This window comes from Microtus pennsylvanicus, chromosome 2, assembly GCF_037038515.1.
Source record: "Microtus pennsylvanicus isolate mMicPen1 chromosome 2, mMicPen1.hap1, whole genome shotgun sequence".
Taxonomy (NCBI): Eukaryota; Metazoa; Chordata; class Mammalia; order Rodentia; family Cricetidae; genus Microtus; species Microtus pennsylvanicus.
The window spans coordinates 88767397-88789862 of record NC_134580.1 but is presented as its reverse complement, the minus strand read 5'-3'; the positions used below and the strand labels follow the sequence as shown (position 1 = coordinate 88789862).

General features: G+C 40.1%; 1 pseudogene; it reads left to right on the top strand.

Moving 5' to 3' along the window:
- Positions 1–13522: 13522 nt before the first annotated feature.
- Positions 13523–14665, top strand: LOC142844294 (flotillin-2 pseudogene; annotated as a pseudogene).
- The last annotated feature ends 7801 nt before the right edge of the window (positions 14666–22466 follow it).

Below are 22466 nucleotides of genomic sequence, written 5' to 3'. Positions count from 1 at the left end.
CTTGAAATCATTTCCAGAATTTGGCAAACTTTCTCAAATTAATATTTGCTATTATATATTTCTTGTTAGAAACTAATCTGTGGATAGGGTGCTTATCAAATTCCCAAGGACCACATTTTTTAAACCAAGTTATACCAGGAATCTTCAGTAAAATTTGACCACCTTTAGCACATGCTAAAACTACATCTTCTAAGATATTTACTGTTCTATGCTGCCTCAGATACTAGAAACACACTCCCTCTACGTACAGCATGCCCTAGATGCTTTCCACATCTTCCACTCAACTTTGACTATGTTTGCTTTCCACAAAAGAATGCTTTTCCCTCAGTCTACAAGGCTTTTGCTGTTTCTACAGAAGGTTCTCATTCTCACGCTAACACCTAACTGGCAGAACTGGAAGAGGGTTAAATGAGATGTTGGTATGGGCGTGTGTCGCATATTAATGCTTAAATATTAATATGACGACTTCCCTCTTGACAAAAATGATTATAAACCTGTGTGTCCCGGTAAACCCTCCCCCTCTCTAGCATATCATTAGGCCATCCTGCCCACACAGATTTTATCATATCAACTATCTCCAGTGTTTGAATACCTGGAACCTGAAAAGCATCCTATGTCCCTGAAAGTAATTCAATGCCCCATCTGTCATCATAGTTTTTCATAGTGAATCACTTTTATAGACTATACATTCACATTTAGACTGTGTACGTCCTAAGCACAAAAGCCAAATAGGTCATTTTGTCTCCCCAGAGTCTCTTACAAGGGCTAGCACACAATACATATAGTGTAAGGAGTTAAATACCCTTTCTCAATAGAGACGCCTCTTGAGACTAAGTTCACATGACAACACAAAGACATTGATCTTCTGAGTTTATATAGGAATGAACCACAATCAAGCATGTGACAAATTTGGAGACATTGTTTTTGTTTCCATAATTTAGGAAGTTGGCTTACCTTCACTTCAAAACTCTGAACTCAAAATATGCCTGGTACTTGACTAATAAGGTACTTTATAACTCAGAAATTAGTATATCTCCACTTATATTAACTGGAATCATTTAACAGAAAACCCAGATGAACTATGATGAAAGAAGCCTACAGTTTCTCCTGTTTCTGCACCACACTTGTCCTGTCTGCTGTGGTCCAGACCCGCTGTAGTACTCAGGGATACTTGTTTCAGATATTTGCAATGCTCTGATGTTTATATAGAGTATTGTCTATACTTTTATTTCTGGCATAACATCTTTTGCTTTTTTATTTTTAGTGGAAACCAGACATCACATCATTTGTGTGTCATCAAAAGCAATGCCAGACTTTCTGCTCCCCCTGGGAAAGATTCAATGGCTAATGAAAACACACACAGGAGGTCATCCCAGAGACTCGGCTCAAGCCAGGAAAGTGCTACATCCATCGGCCCAAGAAATAAAATGAGCTTTGCACTGAAGGGATGGGGTGGGTCTTGAATTAAACTTTTAGAAGCTTTAGATTCCCCTCAACTCATTCTTTGGATAAATAAGGCTATTTCAAATATGTACTGTGATGGCTGGTCTTAATTGGCAATTAATAGAACCCATAATCACTTGGGAGATAGCTTTTGGGCATGTCTGTGTTGCAATAATTGATGTGGGAAGATCTGTCTACTGTAGGCAGCACCATTTCCAAGATGGACTCCTGGACTGTAAGTAGAGAAAAGGGCTGAGTAGCACCATAAATTTACCATTCTCTGACTCCTGAGTATGGATGCAATATGATCGTGCAGCCTCTTCCTCTTAATATTATTGCTTCTCTACCACTTCCCTGTCTTCTTCTGTCATGAAATCCTGGATCCCTCGAGGACTGTAAAACACAGTAAAGCCTTTGCTCCTGAAGCTGCTTTTGTCAGGGCATTTTATCAGAGCAACAAAACAGTAATTAAGACATGTGCCAATATTTGAGCCATGCACAAGAATCATAAATACAAAGCTTGTGTGTATGTAGACCTAGATGCCCATGTGTGTATATATATATATGCATATGTATATATTCAGGGAACAAATAGGAACAGGCAATATTTGAGGTTATTGCATGGTCCTTGGTTTCCTCCCAGAACTTGAAATTAAGGTCCTGTTCCTGAAGATAATACATACTTTAGACACAGAACGTGGAAGAATGAGCTGGAACTGACCTAGAAGTCCCCACTGAGAACAAGCAAAAGATTAGTCTTCATAATATCCAAAGGTGCCATGCAAGCTGCCTAAGGAGAAAAGCAAAAGCTATCATTAGCTCTACCCAGCTGTAAAGTTATGAATCACAACAATAGTCAGCTCAGCAAATGGTGCAGTAGTAACAATACTATCTTAGGGATAATCATCAGCTGTCTAACTGGACTCAAGGTTCACTCAGTAGCAGTACTACAAACTTAGTCAAGTAACCATGGAGAGTGAGGTCATAGACACTGGAGGAGAACTTCCTAGTGCCACCTTCCTAAATTAGTATAATATCTAATTCCATTCTAAAACCACATGCTTATGCCCACAGATAAATGCAACTCACCCCCTCATCAAAGAAGCTTATCCCTACATCAGATGGAGACAACTGCAGCAATCAACAGCTACTCAAAATGCAAAGACCAACAGGCCATGGGGTGCCCAATGCCAATTGAAGCATTTACAATGAAGTCCTTACATCCAAGCCTCAGGCAACATTCTATAAAAAAAAAGAGGTAACAGAATGATTGTAAGACTCAGAGGGCCGGAAGATAGGGCTAGAAAATAGTGTTTTCTATATCTAACAGGGAAGATGCACCCATGAAATGCCAAAAGCATGACCAAAGCAAGACCTTTATGACAATGCCAGCTCACCTGTCAATGCATGTAGCGGGGTTTTTCAGACTGTGAGCCCCCAAGTCATGATGCAGAAACTTATTATTAGTCATGAATGCTCAGCCTTATCTTATGCTTGTCTCACTAGCTTTTATAACCTGAATTAGCCAGTTTCTTTTCATTTATGTTTTATATTTCTTTCATTCTGTATGTCCTACTCTGTGTCTGGCTGTCTGGCTCCTAACAGTTTTTATCGATATCTAAAGCACTAGCGAAAGAAAGAAAAAAAGAAAGAAAGAAAGAAAGAAAGAAAGAAAGAAAGAAAGAAAGAAAAGAGGCTTATAAACAAGCTGTTGAAAGTGACAGCTAAAGAAAATGGGAAGACTGATTTCATAGAATCAAATCTCAAAATGAAGCAGGATACTGTTACGTGATTGAGTGGTCTGTGCCCACATTAACTGTCTCGGCTCAGGCCAACCAAAGCTTCCTTAAAGCAAGAATTCCACACCTGCATATTGAGATGCTACCTATAGTATTAACTCAAAGCATCCATTATGAAAACTTGAACACAATAATATATACAAAAAATCAATGATTGCTGCATGTTATGGCAGCAACTATTATATCAGCGGCTTCTCTATTCTGAGCCAAATTTTTTTGAAGAGTTAGAATTCTCCCACAACCTTCTTCAGGTATTGCTTCTGACATACCACACCAGGTTTTACCAAACTGCTTTGGGTGAGGATAACCATAATTTAATTTAAATTCTTTCACTTCCAAGCCAATGGCAAGACTTTGTAGACATATGAATCTTTCAATGAAAAAGGAGTAGTGTGTTAAATCCTTACGGTCTTTCAGGGATAAAGAACTAAATCAAGCTGGCAGCTCCTGAGCCACCAGAAGGTCATAGGAAGACAAGGTAAGCTGTAGTCTGAGTTCTGTAAATAATGTCTCAAACTTCAGAACTCATAAAGGCAGCTGAGTGAAAGCCATATATGACTATTTCAGACACTTAGGAATCATCAACAGACAAGATACAAATGAGCAAATGTATTAAAAATGTATTAAACCAGACTTTTTGCATTGTAAATTGTAATACCTTTTTATTAAAAGGTATTTCCAAAAATAAAAAGGTTGTTTATGATATATTAGAATCGCTCAATTGAAACCATATGTTGGCTCCATCATTCTCAGTTGTAAATATGTAGCATTTTAAGACCCAATAAAAAAGCAGGGAGGAACTAATATAGCAGGGTAAATAGTCATGGACAGATGGAACTGGGCATTTCCAGTCTGTTGGCAAGGAGGAAAGCTATTTCTCTGATTAATTGCCTGCAGAGCAAAAGAGGGCATGCGACTGAGGTAATGACACGCTGGTGAACTGGGGAGGGGGCCTCACAATTCAGACAGAAACAAGCCTCCATTCAAATGCAGCTATGTTACCTTTTGACTCTGTGCTCTTTTAAGCATTTGTCATTTCCTATTATATGAAGTTCATTTCCTGTGTTCTGACCTTGAATAACTGTTTTGTGTGCTGAACATGATGCATGTATGCATGTACTTAGTACATGATTGCAGCTCAACTCTGAAGAATATGAATAAAAACTTAACAGCTCTTTCTATATTCTATGCCTCTAATTTAGTTTCAGTATTTTATTTTGATTTTTCCAACGACCATAAAAATCTGAAAGTCAAAGTTTATAAAATTTGGTAATATCCCAAAAGATGAACTATGTGTAAGAATGACAATTAATTTGATTTACTTTGGGTGCCATGCTTTAACCAAAGTAGTGTTAGTAACAGGGAAAATTTGAAATTGAAGACTATAGACATTTTATCATTCTTCTGTTTGATTAGGGGTTTAGAGGCAGCAATGGATTGCATGCATTGTCTCATTTCCTTTTTCAAACTCAAGTTCAGGGCTACTGTACTTTACCCAATGCCTAGATCACTGCCTGCCACATGACAGAGTTTGATAGGCACTTGATGAAACAGTGATAGGCATGGGTGGTGGTGAGATGAGTGGATGGATGCATTAATTTGCAGACAGTGCCTACATCTCTTATTGAGAAAGAAAGAAAGAAAATGTGTGATCAATGCCACAGCTATAATATAATATATAGAAAATTCTTGCCATCCTTGTACTAGAGCATAAGTCTTTTTTTTTAAATTCAAACATTTGATTTTTTTTTTGCTTTATAAATAATACCATTCAAAATTTCCCCCTCCCCTTCTCCCATTTCCTTCCCATTCCCCCTAAGTCTTTTTTTTTTTTTTTCGAGACAGGGTTTCTCCGTAGCTTTTTGGTTCCTGTCCTGAAACTAGCTCTGGTAGACCAGGCTGGCCTTGAACTCACAGAGATCTGTCTGCCTCTGCCTTCCGAGTGCTGGAATTAAAGGCGTGCACTACCACCACCCGACCCCATTCCCTCTAAGTCTTAATGATTAATTTATCCTTCAATCTGGTTTGTTCTTATACATATAATATAGGAGAAAATGAAGTTAAAACAAAGTAATTGATAAAAAAAATAGATTGGCTTCTGAGTTTAATTTTAAAGACTTGAAGGACATTAGAGACTGTAGTAGGAGGCTACTTGTTTGTCCTGGTCATTTAGCCCTGAAATAATCACACAGACTGTATTAATTAAATCACTACTTGACCCATTAGCTCTAGCTTCTTATTGGCTAACATTTATATCTTATTTAACCCATTTCTAGTAATCTATGTAAATTAGCCCATTTCTAGTAACCTGTGCATCACCATGTGGCTGTGGCTTACCAGGTAAAATTACATCTCGCTCTTGCGGGGTTACATGGCTACTCTCTGAACTCTGCTCTTCTTTTTCCCAGCATTCAGTTTAGTTGTCCCCGCCTAGCTCTGCTATAGGCACAAAGGAGTTCCTTTATTAACCAATGGTATCACAGCATACAAAGGGGAATCCTACATCAAGAGACTGAAATATGCAAGAAGCAACTAATGTATAAATTAGTTATGGCAGTTAACTTTCTAGGGCATTGAGAGTTGATCCACAAACACACATACACACAAAATAAACATTAAAATAAAAAACTACAGTCTGAGCAACAATGCTAGACAAATGCAGCTTGATGAACACCATGTCAAGTGTAAAGAATGTGGTTCTCCAGGCTTCTTATAGTAGGTAAATCTGTGTATAAAAATGGATGCCTCAGCTTAGGTTAGCCTGGTAATTAAATATTAAAACTATTTAAGCTAACTATGGTATGTAAAATAGATTAAAGTTCCCAAGAGTATAGCCTCTCAATATAAATATAATTTAATATGCTCCTGTTCTGCATGGAATAAAGATGGACTGGCTGACATGAGTCATCATACGTAAGGAAATCAGGAGCGAAGAGCAGGTGGAATGGTCACAACTACCACGCCACATGATGTGTCCAAGAGACTTGAAAGCAGACCCATGATCACTACAATAATGCAAAGATGCAGGTCAGCATGATGATGCTTGCCTGTAATCCCAGCACCTAAAAGATGGGCACAAACTGGTTACATTACAAGCTAAAGGCAAGAACAACCTGGGCTACACAATAGCTTGTCTCAAAAAAAAAAATCAACCTCACAAAAGGAAGATACAAAGAACCAGGAAGACAGACGCATCATCTTTACGCATTTCCAAAAGTCACTCTAGCAGATGGAGTGTCATCTTCTTACTAGACTTCTAGAGTTCACTGGGAATTCCTTCCAAAAACATAGTCCTGGGGTTCTGTAGGAGTCAGCACTATGTGACCCAAGACCCACAAGTAACACTACTGGTTACTCTGTTTCAACATTTTCTTCACTAAGAGGGCGGGATAAAGAATATACATATACATATAATTATCTATTTAGTGTTCATCAATCTAATCAAATTTTTCATCACTTATCATAGCTTGATCATACTTTAACTGGAGCAAAAATGAGACGAAACAATTGAAAACAAACAACAACAACAAAAAAAATCTATCCTGCTAGACCTCTTTTTGCTGTATCAGCAATTTCTTGTAATGATTCAGGACACAGCTAGTTTTTCTGCTTTGTTTTTTCTCAACAATTTGTTCTGGGTTTTGTTTGAGGGGTTCATTCAAACATTCTTTCTGGTTATTACACTCTTCATATCCCATAGTTTACAACTTAAGTTTCCATGAGAGATGATTTCCTGATTCGGATATTTTTGCTTGGTTTATCTTTTCCATTACCCGAGGGCCAGTAGGTAGAATAGGTTAAAACAGAAGGAACCGTTCACTGCTGTGTCTGATGTGAATATATCTGGCACCTTTAGAGAACAGCAACAAAAACAACAAATGCTTACAGGATCTAAAGGCTCAGAGATTGACATTCCCAGTGAAGAAATAAACCGCTTTTGACCTGTCGCTGCAGGAATTCAGACTGACCTCAATAGCCATTTGCTGGCAATGTAACTGAGAATATTCCAGATCATTGGAATATGTCTAAGACACTATCTAGCCATAAGATTCTATAATTCATTGGTTCTATAGAAGGACATAAGAAAAGCCAAATTGAGTCAGGCAGGGGTGAGTCATACCTTTAATCCCAGCACTCGGGAAGCAGAGGCAGGTGGATTTCTGTGAGTTCCAGGCCAGCATGCTCTATAAAAGTAAGATACAGAGCTCAGTGGTGGTGGCTCACACCTTTAATTCCACCACTTAGGTAGGTGGAGGCAGTCAAATCTCTGTTGGTTAGAGGCCAGCCTGGTCTACAGTGAGTTTCAGGGCAGTTAGGGCTACACAGAGAAATCGTGTCTCAAAAAACAAACAAACAAGCTAAAAATGAGTTCTGGGACAGCCGGGACTGTTACTCAGAGAAACCTTGTCTCAAAAAACAAACAAACAAAAAAGAAAACACAAATTGAGTGGTATTATATATATGCAAATGGTTTAGTCTGTCTTTCACGGGAGAACAACAAGTCTCATGGTATGCCTCCTTAAGCATTCTGGAAAGTAGATGCCCCAGAAGGAACACTGTGTGTTCAATTCCCTGGAAACAGAAGATACAAGTCGCAAACACAGTATCGCTGTAAGCTGTCACTTATGTATAGTTACATGCCTAGGCCCAGGTGATTGGTGCGTGCTTGGCTGGGATTGACAAATGAGTATTATTTCCTACTCCTCTTGATACCAGGATTCATAATTTGAAAGGAGTTGATACTCCATCCTTTCATATGGGCTCAAAGAAGTAAATCAGTAGACTGTTATAGCACATGAGGCTTTGGCCTCCAGAAACGCGTGTCGAGATGGAGATTGGCATGGCTTTCCCTTCATTCAACCTACACTCTTTGTTTATCTACTTTTGGCATCTTTTGCACGTAGTCTTATAAACATAAGATTCCATTGCGAGATTTCTTCTAAAGGTTCTGTTTTCCTCAAATATAATTTTGATCATATTCAAAACAGTATTTATTTATTCTTTGGGTATACACTGAAAATGTACTATTAATCATATAGTAGAATATCTTTTGAGAAAATACAAATTCCAGAATAAAGACAAGCAAGTGTCAAAGCACTAAAGTGTCTAGGAACTCTTAGAAGCCTTTGCTTCATTCATTCCACTCAACCACAAAAGAAATTTAGCTCGGCAATAGAAAACAGCAGCGTTTTCATCAAGCTGACTTATATTAAATTTTCCTTTCTTCAGCTGGCAAGCTGTATGTCCTTAGGCAAGTTTATTCACCTCAGTGATCTTCAATTTTCCCATCTGCAACAGACCAATGGAAAACAATAACTCAAATTTCCTAGCTGTTTGAAGACTTAGCAAAGAAAATATGCAAAGCACTTAGCAGCTAATTACTAAGTCTTAGGCAATCATCAATATTCGTGTGGCATTTCTTTGCTTCTAAAACATAATCTTTGAAAACAAATCTCTTTAATTATGATATGTGTCATAAACTGGGATCCATGTTCAACAGAAGACAATTTATAATCCCTGTGGCCCAGGCAGCGACATGAGGCAGATGAGTTCTCTGTGTTTGTGGTTGTTTCTATTATTGTCACTTCAGTTGCTTTATGGACAGAGTGGCTTCTATGCGTGCATAGTGTAACTGCACATTTAAGTGTTTTAAGAAGGCTATATTAGGGTTCTCTTTTTTTAATTAATTAATTTATTTATTTATTAAAGATTTCTGCCTCCTCCCTGCCACCGCCTCCCATTTCCCTCCCCCTCTCCCAATAAAGTCCCCCTCCCCCATCAGCCCGAAAAGTAATCAGGGTTCCCTGCCCTGTGGGAAGTCCAAGGACCACCCACCTCCATCCAGGTCTAGTAAGGTGAGCATCCAAATTGCCTAGGCTCCCATAAAGCCAGTACGTGCAGTGGGATCAAAACCCAGTGCTGCTGTTCATGATTTCTCAGTCGTCCTCATTGTCCGCTATGTTCAGCGAGTTCGGTTTTATCCCAGGCTTTTTCAGACCCAGGCCAGCTGGCCTTGGTGAGTTCCCAATAGAACATCCCCATTGTCTCAGTGTGTGGTTGCACCCCTCGTGATCCTGAGTTTCTTGCTCGTGCTCTCTCTCTTTCTGCTCCTGTTTGGACCTTGGGATTTCAGTCTGGTGCTCCAGTGTGGGTTTCTGTCTGTCTCCTTTCATCGTCTGATGAAGGTTAATATCCAGGAGGATGACTACATGTTATATTAGTGTTCTCAATTAAGAGAAAAGCTGCAGCACCTGCCAAAAGCACACACACAAACACACACACACACACACACACACACACACACACACACACACACACATGAGTATTGGAACACTTACTATTTGAATTACTATTTTCTGCAACAAAGCAAAAGGGAGAGGGGAGTCTAATGAAAGTCCCAATACGCATGAGCCTCCCTGAGGTTACATAAGCAGTAACGGACTGCTGGGGAGAGTCAACTTTCTGGTGGAGTTACCTGAAAACTATGTAGGGCCCATCAGTGACACGCTTTTACAGCTGTCACCCATGCTGGCGTGTCTTTTTCAACCACTTTCAGCTACTTAAGTGACCTATACTCCTGTAAATCACCCCAATAAACTCATTGGCTCACCAACCTGGGTTTGTATGAGCTGTTTCTTTGGTCTGTGCAGGTGCTCTATCTGAGAGGAATAGACATTGTTTCTGTCTTCCTAAGGGGAAAAAAATAGATTGTACCACCTGCAATTGATTTCTAAAGGCAGAAATTGTGGGAGAAATACACATAAAAATCAAATGCTTTGCCATGTGACTTTGGAATTTATGTCAGTGCCGATCCAGGTATAAACAATAGCTTTGCAGAAATATTTAGGCAGCCAGAGTTCTTTAGAATGGAGAACATATGTAGACCTTCTCCAGACTGAAGAGGGGATAGGGGAAACATTTCAGAGAAAGTAAAACAACTAGATAAAACGTTAGTAATCCTCTACCCTTTCACTGTGGAATCAGAGCCCTACTGTGTCAGAAGGGAATGATCCAGGTGAAAGTCACATCAAAAAGCAGAAAATTCATGAGGCTTTCTAATCTGAATGAAGCCCAGAAAAATGATAAGCACCTTAAAGAAACATCATAGACTTCTGAGTCTGGTTGTAGTACACATAACATAAGGATTTATTGTATCTGAAGGTGTCAGCAGGTTGAAATAACCTTGGAACTTGTCCATCCATCAGCATAACACGTAAAGAGTTAGTGAATGCCCCTGGACATATATATGTTCAGTCTAATGCTGGCTCTAGTTTTTAGTGTTCTTGCTTAATCTGGTTCTTATCCTAGCAGCATTCAATGCTGTTTTCCCCTTTTTATTTTGTTTGTTTGTTTTTTGAGACAAGGTTTTTTTGTGTAGCCTTGGCTGTCCTAGAACTAACTCTGTAGACCAGGCTGACCTAGAACTTACAGAGATCTGCCTGCCTCTGCCTCCCAAATGTTGGGATTAAAGGCGTGTACCACCACCACCCAGCCTCAATGCAGGTTTTATCCTATAGAATATTGTGGTGGGAAACTAACGCTGTCCTGTCAAGGTGATCTTCCTGAATAAGAAACAATACAACTCATTTCATGGCTGCTTCCCTCATGGCTCATTTCTTGCCCATAAGAGAGGAAGTATGCTTTTCCAAGGTAGAGTGGAAATCTAGTCTTCTTTTTAAAATTCCAATGAGCATAAAACGATGGGTTTCATTATGACATTTTAATATATGCATATCATGCCCTTTGCCCATATTCACCTCCCCTAAGGGGACTGAGGTCACTCGAACCTAGAAAGCAAGATTAAAGAAAAAAAAGCTGAGGTATAGAAAGAAAAATCACTCAATGAGTATAAGTGATACATACTACTTTAGGGGTGATAAACGTTTTACCAACTTCACTGATATTTAATTGCCACACAATATTGAGTCCGGTTTTACCCATGCTTTTTCAGACCCAGTCCAGCTGGCCTTGGAGAGTTCCCGAAAGGGTGCACCCCTCATGGCCCTGAGTTCTTTGCTCGTGCTCTCTCTCCTTCTGCTCCTGATTTGGACCTTGGGGTTGTAGTCTGGTGCTCCAATGTGGGACTCTGTCTCTGTCTCCTTTCATCGCCTGATGAAGGTTAATATCCAGGAGGATGTCTATATGTTTTTCTTTGGGTTCACCTTCTTATTTAGCTTCTCTAGGATCACGAATTATAGGCTCAATGTCCTTTATTTATGGCTAGAAACCAAATATGAGTGAATACATCCCATGTTCCTCTTTTTGGGTCTGGCTTACCTCACTCAGGATAGTGTTTTCTATTTCATGGGATAAAACCGGACTCACTGAACATAGCGGACAATGAGGACTGCTGAGAAGTCAAGAACAATGGCACTGGGTTTTGATCCTCCTTCACGTACTGGCTTTGTGGGAGCCTAGGCTGTTTGGATGTTCACCTTACTAGACCTGGAAGGAGGTGGGAGGTCCCTGGACTCCCCACAGGGCAGGGAACCCGTCTGCTCTTTGGGCTAATGAGAGAGGGGGAGTTGATTGGGGGAGGGGGGATATGGGAGGCGGTGGCAGGGAAGAGACAGAAATCTTTAATAAATAAATAAATAATTTAAAAAAAAACAATAAACAATATTGCTCAAAGTATAAAATAAGATTTTTTAACACATACGTTTTCATTGTTTGTATCCATAAATTGCATAAGTCACAATCAAGATAATGAACACATTCGTAATCCCTGAATTTTTTTCTTCTGCTATATCCTGTAGTTTGTTGTTGTTGTTGTTGTTTTACCTTCTAGAATTAAACGGGGATCATGCTCCTCATTTCCTGGTTTCTATAGTGGAGTATAATCACTGTGAGACCATCCCATGCTGTTGAAACTATTATGAATATATGGAATGTTTTATGCACCTGTTGACGGACAGGTGGAAGAATTCTAGTTTAGAGCTCTTTCTAACAGAACTGCTCTGAACATCGTGAGTCAGTTCATACGAATACATGCGTTCATTTAGCTTGGGTACATACTTTTATTGCCATGACTGGATCAGACAGCCGATCTGCATTGCACTTTAAAAGGTCACATTTTTTGCTGCTGTAATCAAACACAGGAGCAATTTAATAAAGCAGAGACTCATTCTGACATACAACTTCAGAAAATACAATTCTTAGTGGGGAAGAGGTGACGGGGTGAGCAGCACAAGGCCCAAGAGGAGTGTATGCTCATGTGTGGAGAGACAAGAAAAAAATCAGGATTGAGTGATACCCCTCAAAGGCTCCCATCAGTGATCCACCTCCACCCGTCAGCCATGATTCTTGCACCTACAGACCCCACTGCCTCACAAAACATCACCACCCAGATAAGAACTAAGGGTTCACACACGTGAGAATGACCTTTCTACAAGTCACACGTCCAACTACTTTCTTTGTGATTTTAGAGTTTTATTTCTGCCAGCTATGTGTGAGCTCCAGTTGTTTCACACCCTTGTAGACACAGGAAAATTTGAAGCTGTTTGTAAATGTGTAGACATATCTCCTTTGCATTTTACTGACAACTTCTGTTCCCAAGAATTTTTCCAATGCCAGTTGCTAGTGGTTAGGTGTCTGCTCAAATCCTCTCTCCGTTTGAATTGGGATGCTGGTTATTTTATTGTCTCGGGGTGTTTTCACATAGTTTTTATTCGAAGAGTAATGTGGAAATAATTTCTCCCAGGCTATAGCTTTTGTCTCTCTTTTCTTAACAAAATATTTTGAACAAAAAAAAAATATTTTGAACAGAAGATCTTAATTTTCCTATCACCATTATCAATTTTTATCTTATGAATTGCAATTTTGATGTCCTAGTTCACTTTCTGAAGCTTTGATAAACACTCTGACCAAAAGCAGCTTGGGAAGGAAAGGGATTATTCTATCTCACAGTCTGTTGTGAAGAGAAGTCAGGACAGGGAATCAAAGCAACAACCTGGAAGAAATGGAGCAGAGGCCACAGAGGAATGCTGTTTCCTGCTCATTCTCTGGGCTCACATTCAGCTGGCTGTCTTATAGTTCTTAGGACCACCTTCCCATCTTCCCATGAGTATTATCAGAACGCACTGGACTCTCCCACTAACCGTCAATCAAGAAAATGGCTAGAAGCCAGCCTACTACAAGTCACAAGACTGTAGTGGACAACCTCAGCTGAGGTTCCCTCTTCCCCAAATGACCCCAGTTTGTGTCAAGTGACAAGAAACAAGGCAGCAGAGCTTGAATAGTTTTTTAAAAATGTGTACAATTAAAGTCACATAACTTTTCTCATGTCATCTTCTGAGGACGTAGAGATGGCACAGAGGGTAGCTTTAACTGTGACGGGTGTCACCCAGGTGAAGATCATGACAGAGAAGGAGCTCCCTCATGGTCCTGACCTGTGAAGAGTTCCGAGCAAGAATGTGCAAGACATTAAGAACATCATCCTGCAAACCCTGATGGCGCATCTATGCTCCATCCTTGGGACTCTAGCTGTAAAACAGATTTACCAGGACTGAGACCAGCTTGCCAAACTGGTGAGGGAAGTGGCAGCCCCTGATGTTGGCCGTATGGGCATCAGAACCCTCAACTGTACCATCAAGGAGATTTATGGCAAAGTAGACTATCTGAGCTGCCAGACGGCTGTCGTACAGAGAGATGCAGACATTGGTGTGGCAGAGGCAGAACAGGACACCGGTATCTGGGAAGCTGAGTACAAGGAGTAGATATTAGATGTGAAGTTCATGGCAGACACCAAGATTGGTGATTTTAAGAGACCCTTGGAGCTGCCAAAGTCAGCCTGCAGTGAGGAAGTAAACATCAAGACAGCTGAGGCTCAGTTGGCCCGAGAGCAACAGAAGATCCTGCAGGAAGAAACTGAAGTAGTGTAGGGCAAGAGCGGGTTGTTGTGAAGACACAGGAGATCCTCCATACCGACAAGGAAGCTCATCGCTACAGTGCGCCACCCTGCAGAGGCAGAGTGCCATTGTATCCAGCAGATTGCCTAGGGCAAAAAGGTAAACCAAGTCCTGTTGACACAAGCAGAAGCTGAGAAGATTCGCAAAATTGGAGAGGCAGAGACCTCAGTCGTTGAGGCAATGGGTAAGGCAGAGGCTGAGCGGTTGAAGCTTAAGACTGAGACCTACCAGAAGTCTAAGGATGCAGCCAAAAAGGCATTGGTGCTGAAGGCCACGCCCCTGATTGCTGCCTCCCTGACCAAAGTCGATGAGATTGCAGTTCTCAGTGGGGCCAACAGCAAGGTGACATCAGAAGTGAACCGGCTGCTAGCAGGACTGCCTGCCTCTGTTCAGTCCCTCACTAGTGTGACCCTCTCAAAGATAGCCCTGATCAAGGATGCCAGTGGTGCCCAGGTAGGAGTCTCCTGCAGACTCAAGTCCTTCAGCAGCTGCCCGCCCTTTCAGCGCCCGTTTTAACATCACAGGGACAACGAGAACATTACTGACTCTGGTGCCTTATTTTGTAGGAACCAGAAGTGTGGTGTGTTGAGGCCATCTCCGACTATCCTCCTTTCTCTCCTGTTAGCCTTTTCTTCCTCTCTCCTTCACACCCACACATTGACCGCCACGTTCATCTAGTGTGTTTTCTCTTCTGACAAATGTACCTCTTCCTCTGGCTCTCTGTTTCTCTCCCCCTTTCTTCCCTCCTCCACACACATCATAGAGCTTAAGCAGAAGCTGAAACTGTTTATTATAATCACTGTCTGTCTGTGAGGAGCGGTCCCCCTGCTCCTCAGTATCCTGCTGCCTTCAAACTCTACATGTATCTGTCTATCTTCCCTAGCCCTTGGCAGAGCCCAGCATGGTTACAGATTTCTGGATAGGACACCCACTCTCCTCTCTCCCAGTCTGAACTTCTAGTCCTAAACTCTGTTCAGGAAACCCACAATCTACACACACTCTTGCCCTTTGAGGACTGAGTGGCCATGGCCTGTTGGGCCTAGAATAATGCTCTGTATTCACATCCAGGCCCAGGCCTGCTGTTATACCTGTCTCTGCAGCTTCTACTGCCGCCTTAGAAGTCCCTCCTCATGCTTAGTGACATTCTTTTCATTGGCTTGTCCTTGATTGGTGGGATGGGTCTGAGTTCAATTCTACTAACTCTTTCGGGGTTAATGTCTAGCTCTGTTGGGGACAGGAAAGTTTATAGTTCCTCCTGCTAGTGCTAAGCTATCCTGGACAGGGGGCTCTCCAAGGAGCAAGGCTATGCCAAACCTAAAAAAACCAAGTGTTGTAGGGTGGCCAAACCTCACTCTATGCCATTTTCTTCTCCGCTAGCATGAGATTCTAGCCATGGGAAACAGCTAAATCCTCTGTATCTTTGCCCTATTGGTGTCATAAGAGCCCAATGTCCAAGTAGGGGTGCAAGAGTGTCCCCTGATCCCTGTCTCCAACCCTGGCCCTGCTCCAGACTGTGTGGTTGTTCTGCATGTGAAAATATGGGTTAGCAACTCCTGAGCCTCCAGATACTATATCCTCAATAAAGTGAGGGAACCTAAGGGGAAGTGTGTACTTGCTTTTGCTATGCCCAAATACACAAAGTCCCCCGAAAGCCAACAAGGAGACAGAGTCCCAAACGTAAAAGCAAAGAGATTTTATTTTATGCAAGTTTGCAAACTTGGTCTCTCTGCATGTCCAATGTATTGGAATAAACAGAGAACCCCCGAGCTCAGTTTGAGTTGGGTTTTTATAGTAGTAAAGGTGGGGGTGAGGGGTTTCTGAGGCTCAGGACCCCTGATTGACTGACATTTGTCTAGGGGTGTCCTGGTGAGTGTGCTGGCAGGTGATCTTATCTACAGTGGTTGGAACGTTAGGCATTTCCTTTGGATGGTCTGTTCTTGGGTGATGTTCAGGTAATCTCAGTTTGTGTGGTCCTTCCTGCAACTAGGTATTGCTTCAGGGTAAACTACAGAGACTCAGGCCTCTATTAAACTTATCAATGGCTGAGTCCTACTCTGGCAGGTGATAATGGTTGAAGGTAAAGAACTTCCTTTGAGTGATCAGTTCAGCATACCATGACTGGCTCCTACAGCTTTGACCAAATTGAAATAGATCTTCAACTTTGTGGGGGGAGGGGAGCCTAAGAGATCTTTATTTTTATCAAGGGAGACAGGCAGTGGGGAAGTGCAACAACCAAACCCCAGACCAGACACAGACATGCAGCATTCATGCGCTGCATGAGGTTTTTTTTTTTTCAATTTGTCTTTTTTTTTCAAGTCGAGCGATATATACAACTATTACTCTGTTTTCACTAGAAACATATTGCATGGTATTTTAGTATCTCAAATTTAACTGTGATATCTGGGTCAGTAATCTTGACGAACTCTGAATTTGAGTTTTATTTATTTGGAGTGTTTTTCATGTGATGCTTGTTTGTTTTAACCAAGGGGTGTTCCTCTTTGAATTAAAATATCTAGGAACCCCTTCTAGTTCAATATTCTAGGCCAGGATTCCAATATGTTAGAAAACGCAAAGGAAAACACGGAGGCATTTACCCACATCCCACTGAGCCCCCAAATCCAGACATTTGCTTTCCTGTGCACTCAGGTTCTGTTTTCCTTGTCACCTGCTGCTGCTCAGCACCCAGAGCTGCAAACCACAGTGAATCCAGCATTCCAAAACTAATCGCTTTCTTCTATCTTCAGCTGGCTTTGGAATGCAGCCACACTGAGCCAGGAGGGGCCTTTTGTATAAAACTAAGAAATAATTTCCTCTGGCTGAGGATCGTATAAAAAAAAAAAAAGATCTGTGAGTGGAAAGCACATTTCTAGATGACAAATCGTCTTTCGTTCCTTTTTAAATGTGTTTATGTTATTCCTAACAGAAATATAATTTTTTCTTTTATTGAGAACACTATAGTCCCTTTCCATTTATTCGACTCCTGGTTTGTTTGGTTGTTTGTTTTCTTGAGATAAAACTATTATCAGTAAACAATTTCAAGAAAAAGATGTGGGGGAAGGATGAATTATCGTAGGCAGTGAACCTCAGGCTCATCCCATGTATACGTACGGTAGACGTGGGCTTCCGCCTGGACCCCACAGTGAGGTGGCTTTTTACACTTGCTAGAATTTCTAAGCTAGGAAATTGTTTCCTTTTGTGTACTTTTTTTAAAAAAACTGATTATCTTGGAGTCTATTATCCTTCTGCTCTACCGCAACAGTGTTATTACAAGTCACAAATATTTCCACCAGTCATAAATTATAAATAGTTGCCAGCTTGTACCAGACATTGGTGTACTTGGGGGAGAACGGAGTTCTCTATCTTTTATAATATTGAGTCTTTATAAACATCATCTGTTACTTGGTTACTTGGAGACCACCTGGGTAGCACAGTCTCTATTTTTAAACATTAAAAGAATTTGAACATTATTTTTCATAGCTTAGAAAACATGTCAGAAGATAGTTTGCTATGGTTAACGTCTGGACCAAGAAGCTTGTTCTATTTTCTTTTCTTTTTTTTTAATTAAAATTGTTTCCATGATTTTTTAATCTTTGGAAATGGTAAACTAAACATACACCTTTTTGTTTCCCTTCATAGTAACATTACTGTGTGGGCAGTCACACATTCTCAGTCCTTGTTTAGCTAGCTCTAAGGCAAAAAAAAAAAAAAAAAAAGCTACGTATGTTACTAAAAGGAATGACAGCAAAAAATATAACTATCGTTCCATGTGCATTTTTAAGTTCCTTTTCTCATCCATAAGTACCAAACCAGGTTAGGAATCTATTCCAGAGACCTCTTTCATTTAATTGATTGTGTGAGGTAACATTTGTGGAAGAAGTAATTGTCCCAATAAATATTCAAATGATGACCTGGAACTGAGAAAGAAAAATTTAGAACTGGTTATAATTGCTGAATTTCGGGATTTCTTTTTAGCTTCTTACTTTCCTCTTATAACCCCACATACCACAAAATAGTTAAAATATATAAGTTGCTTCTCTCCTTGCTTTGCTCCCCAATCCAGTTCCTGAGGCTAGCAATAAAAAATAGTCCGCGGAAGTCTAGAAACTTAAGCACAAATCCATAGTAATGAAACATGCTGATCTTATTTGACAATGGAATGAACCTTCTAGAAGCTTCTGAATCCAGAGGGCCGGTTCCTTTGATATACAGCAGAGTGGTTCAGTAGACAATGCAAATGAGAGTCTGCACTGTGCAGAACCAGGCTCCTGGGGTCAGAGACGCACCCTGTGGAGGCAGCTTTCCAATAGAACTGCTTTTAGACTGCAATTCTTTCTGTTCTAATTCCCTTTCTTTATTTCTCTTTTCTTCTCAAAATTCGTACTACACATTACTGTGGACACTACAGATAATACACACCAGACTATAGATATAGCTACTGCCTATAGCTATAGTAGTCCATGCATAGAAGGAATCCTGCTCCATTTGATGAACAAAGACTATCAGCAAAGTATATGGGATGAATTTGGCATTTCTGTTTGTTTCTATTAGTAGGATGTAGCTTGTTTCCAGGTTGCTAGTCCAAGAAAAATGCAATAATAAATATCTTCACTTAACATTTTTCTGCGTTTCTGCTCATTTCTCCAGAATATATCCTAGGAGCAAACTTTTTTTCTTGGAGAAAGATCTTCAATTATCTATTATCCCAGCCTGATCAGACCAAGACAAGAAAGAAATAAAACAATCACAAAGTAGGAAGAAAAAAGGACTAATTCTTCTGCAAACTTGACTGGATGGTAATTTAGAATATGCACTTCAAGCAACAGGAAACAAAGAAAAGTCTTCATCAGGAAAATAGAAAATTACCCTACCATATAATCTGTTTCTTCCCCAGTTTACAAACCACAGTCTCGCATGACCCTATGCAGAGACTGAGCCACAGTTTACTTAGGATAGCAGTCTATTTCTGAGTGGCTCTCATTCCCTGCTGCACATCTGGTTACTGGAATCCACAGAGTGTTCCTCCCTCGTCTTTCTGGCCAAGTTCATTCAAATTCCTCATGAAAACATCACACATTGACTGATGGTCAGGGGAAAATGTGAACTCTGATAGACTGTCTAACCTTTATTAAATAATAAAATTTTTCAAATTCCACAGTTCAGCTATCACAACACATAACAAGCATTTGGCCCTAACTGTATGTTAATCACAAGGAATATGAAAATAAGTGTTGAAAAACTCACAGTCTAATAGGGGAGGTATACAATTTAATAAATGAATCCAAAACAGTGCAATACATACGATAAAAGATGAGTATATGGAGACAGCTCAGTGAGTAAGACGCTTGTTGTATGAGCATGAAGATTCAACTTTGAATCCCCAGCACCCACTTAAAATGCTGGATCTGGACACACACACCTGTCACCCCCAGACTGAGAGGTGAAGATAGAAAATTTGCTTAGGTATATTAACTCCCAGTAGAGCTCCAAGTTCAACAAGATACTCTTTCTCAAAAGAATAAGATAGGACACATATTACCTGTCATCTGTTTACACACAAACACACACACACACACACACACACACAGAGTACCACTGAGACATTAAACAGAAAATAATTGACTTTACCTAAGATGGTGGCACACATTCACCATTGAATAATTCCAATGATCCAGTAGAAAACCTACAATGGAGGGAAAGGTAAGAGTGTACAATTTTTGTCTTTGGAGGTTTAAGTCTTTAAGTCTGTCATTGGAGGGAAAAACCCAAGGCAAATTAACACAAAAATCAAAGCACAATGATAAATAATGGTAAGTGCCAAGACAAAAAAAGCACACATAAACTATATAAGAAATGATGGAGAAAACTAATTAGTATCTAAATAATAATCAAGGGCCTTCAGAAGAAATGTATTTCAGTTAAGGAAAAAGAGAATTAGTATCTGTCTGGAAAGAACTTGTGAAAGAAAGTCCTGGCCAAAGAGATGTGCTCATTGAATGAAGATTTTGAGATAATCCATACTTTTTGCTTATAAGGGTAGCAAGAAGTGCTGGAATAAAGACTTTGAAAGCTAGAAACCAATCAATTCAAAGCTTAGTAGCCAACTAAAAATTTTAATTTCCTTATAAGAATGTAGGAAGTCAATGAAAAGTCTAAATCAAGAAGGAAGATTCTTCCCAAGCGAATAAATCCTTCTGATATGTGTAGCTGACATTGTCTAGAACTTTTTAAGTACGGAATGAACACAGGACTGCCTCTCATCATTGAAGTTTAATGGCCTTCTCTCTTCTCACCTCTTACATGTATTACATATTGTACCTTTGTCCTCAGAATTGCCATCAGCTGAGTTGATTTAAGGTCTTTTTGTCTCCCCTACCATAGGGTCTTTTCTTTCCTCTTGACTCTTCTAACTCAGTGTCTCAGAGTCTCATCTTTATAGCTCCTCTTCTCTAGGATTTCACAAGTTCTGTGATCATGAGTGAAATAGTGAAGAGATTAGAGACCCTGAATGTGGAAGTGATCGTGAAGAAAGTATCTACAGACCATGCTGGCTAATCTTTGTTTAATCATGCTTGACTATATCTGGAATGAGCCTTAGTCAATTCCCAAGTTAAAAACTCAAGCCACTGGACACACTTGTGAAGGATTTTCTTGATTGGATCATGTGGTGATTTCAAAGAAAATGGCCCCCAAAGGGAGAGGCACTATTAGGAGGTGTGGCCTTGGAGTGGATGTTGTCTTGTGTCATCGTAGAGGTGAACTTTGAGGTCTCATATATGCTCAAGATACTTCCCATGTCTCAGACCACTTTTTGTTGCCTGTGAGTCAAGATGTAAGAACTTTCAGTTCCTGCTCTATGTTTGCCTTTATGCCACTATGTTGTACCATGTTAATAGACTAAACCTCTTAAAATGTAAGTCAACCCAATTAAATGCTTTACCTTTGTAAGAGTTGCTATGGCCATGGTGTCTCTTAACACCAATAGAAACGCTAGCTAAGACAGAAGTTGGTACCAGGGATGAGGGTATTGCTGTGAAAGGCCTGACCATGCTTTCATTTGGAGGAATTTGAACTTTAAGAGTTTGGTTTAGAAAAGCAGGGGAACACTTTAAGCTAAGCGCTGCTTAATGATAATGAGCCTTACCAGTAGAAAACAGTGGCATTAAGAGTGATATGAATTGTGGCTTGAAAGATTTCAGAGAAGAATTTTAGTATGTTACATAGAAATCATTTTTGTGATATTTTTCTGAAGTATGTGGATGCTTTTTGCTCTTGTCCAAAAAGTTTGCCTGAGGCTAAATGAAGAATTTTGGAATAATTCCAATTCCATTGGCAGAAAAAATCTCAAAATAACCTAGTATAGACTCTGTTGTATGGCTATATGTGTTATATATGTTATTATATATATTATAATTTACATGTTGTATAGTTATATATGTTATTTATGAAGATATATAATGAAAAGGAGCAAGCTAAGCAAGGAAAATATTTATGTAAAAAAGGAACTCAGGAAATTGGGACAGTTCTAAATTCTGTGTTCAAGGAGATAAACAGGTTAAGAAATGGAATAAAATGAGTAGTGATCTCAGGGCAAGATCCCACCCAACTAAGTTTCCAACGTGTTAAAAGAAATTAAAGAAAATCTTAGAGTAGTATACTTGTGCACACCTTTGATCCCAGCACTCAGACGGCAGAGAATGGTGGATCTCTGAGTTTGAGCCCAGCCTAGTCTACAGAGCAATTTCAAGGACAACAATATTTAGGCAGTGAAGGTAAACAGATAGCTAGTGGCAATGTAGTTCAACAAGGTGGCCTTGTCCCAGTCTGACCAAGCAATAGAACCTGGCAACTTTGTCCACATGCTTATTATTTAGAGTTAAAAATAGAAAAAAAGGGGGCTGTAGAATTTGCCTCCATGACTAAGGAAAGCTGCTGAGGTCAGGTATGTGTCAGGGGTAACCCTTAATGGAAGCCTAAGAAAGCCATTGTGTGAAGCTATGAAGTTGAAGCCTGATTGCTTTGGAGGCCAGAAAGATGTTAGAGATGCCAGAGCTATAGAATACCTGCCAAGAAAAACTGCCAACAGAGAGTAAAACCAGCCCAAGAGAGAGAAGTGTGCTGCAGTCAACAAAGTTGAAAGGAGTTGGAGACCCGAAGAGCATTTTGACGTCAGACATGGAAATGTAGAATTCGGAGTTTGTCCAGCTGGGCTTTGGTCTTACTTTAGTACAGTATTTCCTCACTATGCTCCCTTCCATACATTTCGAAATACTAATGTATATACTGTGACATTACATGCTGGAAATATGTAATCTGCCTT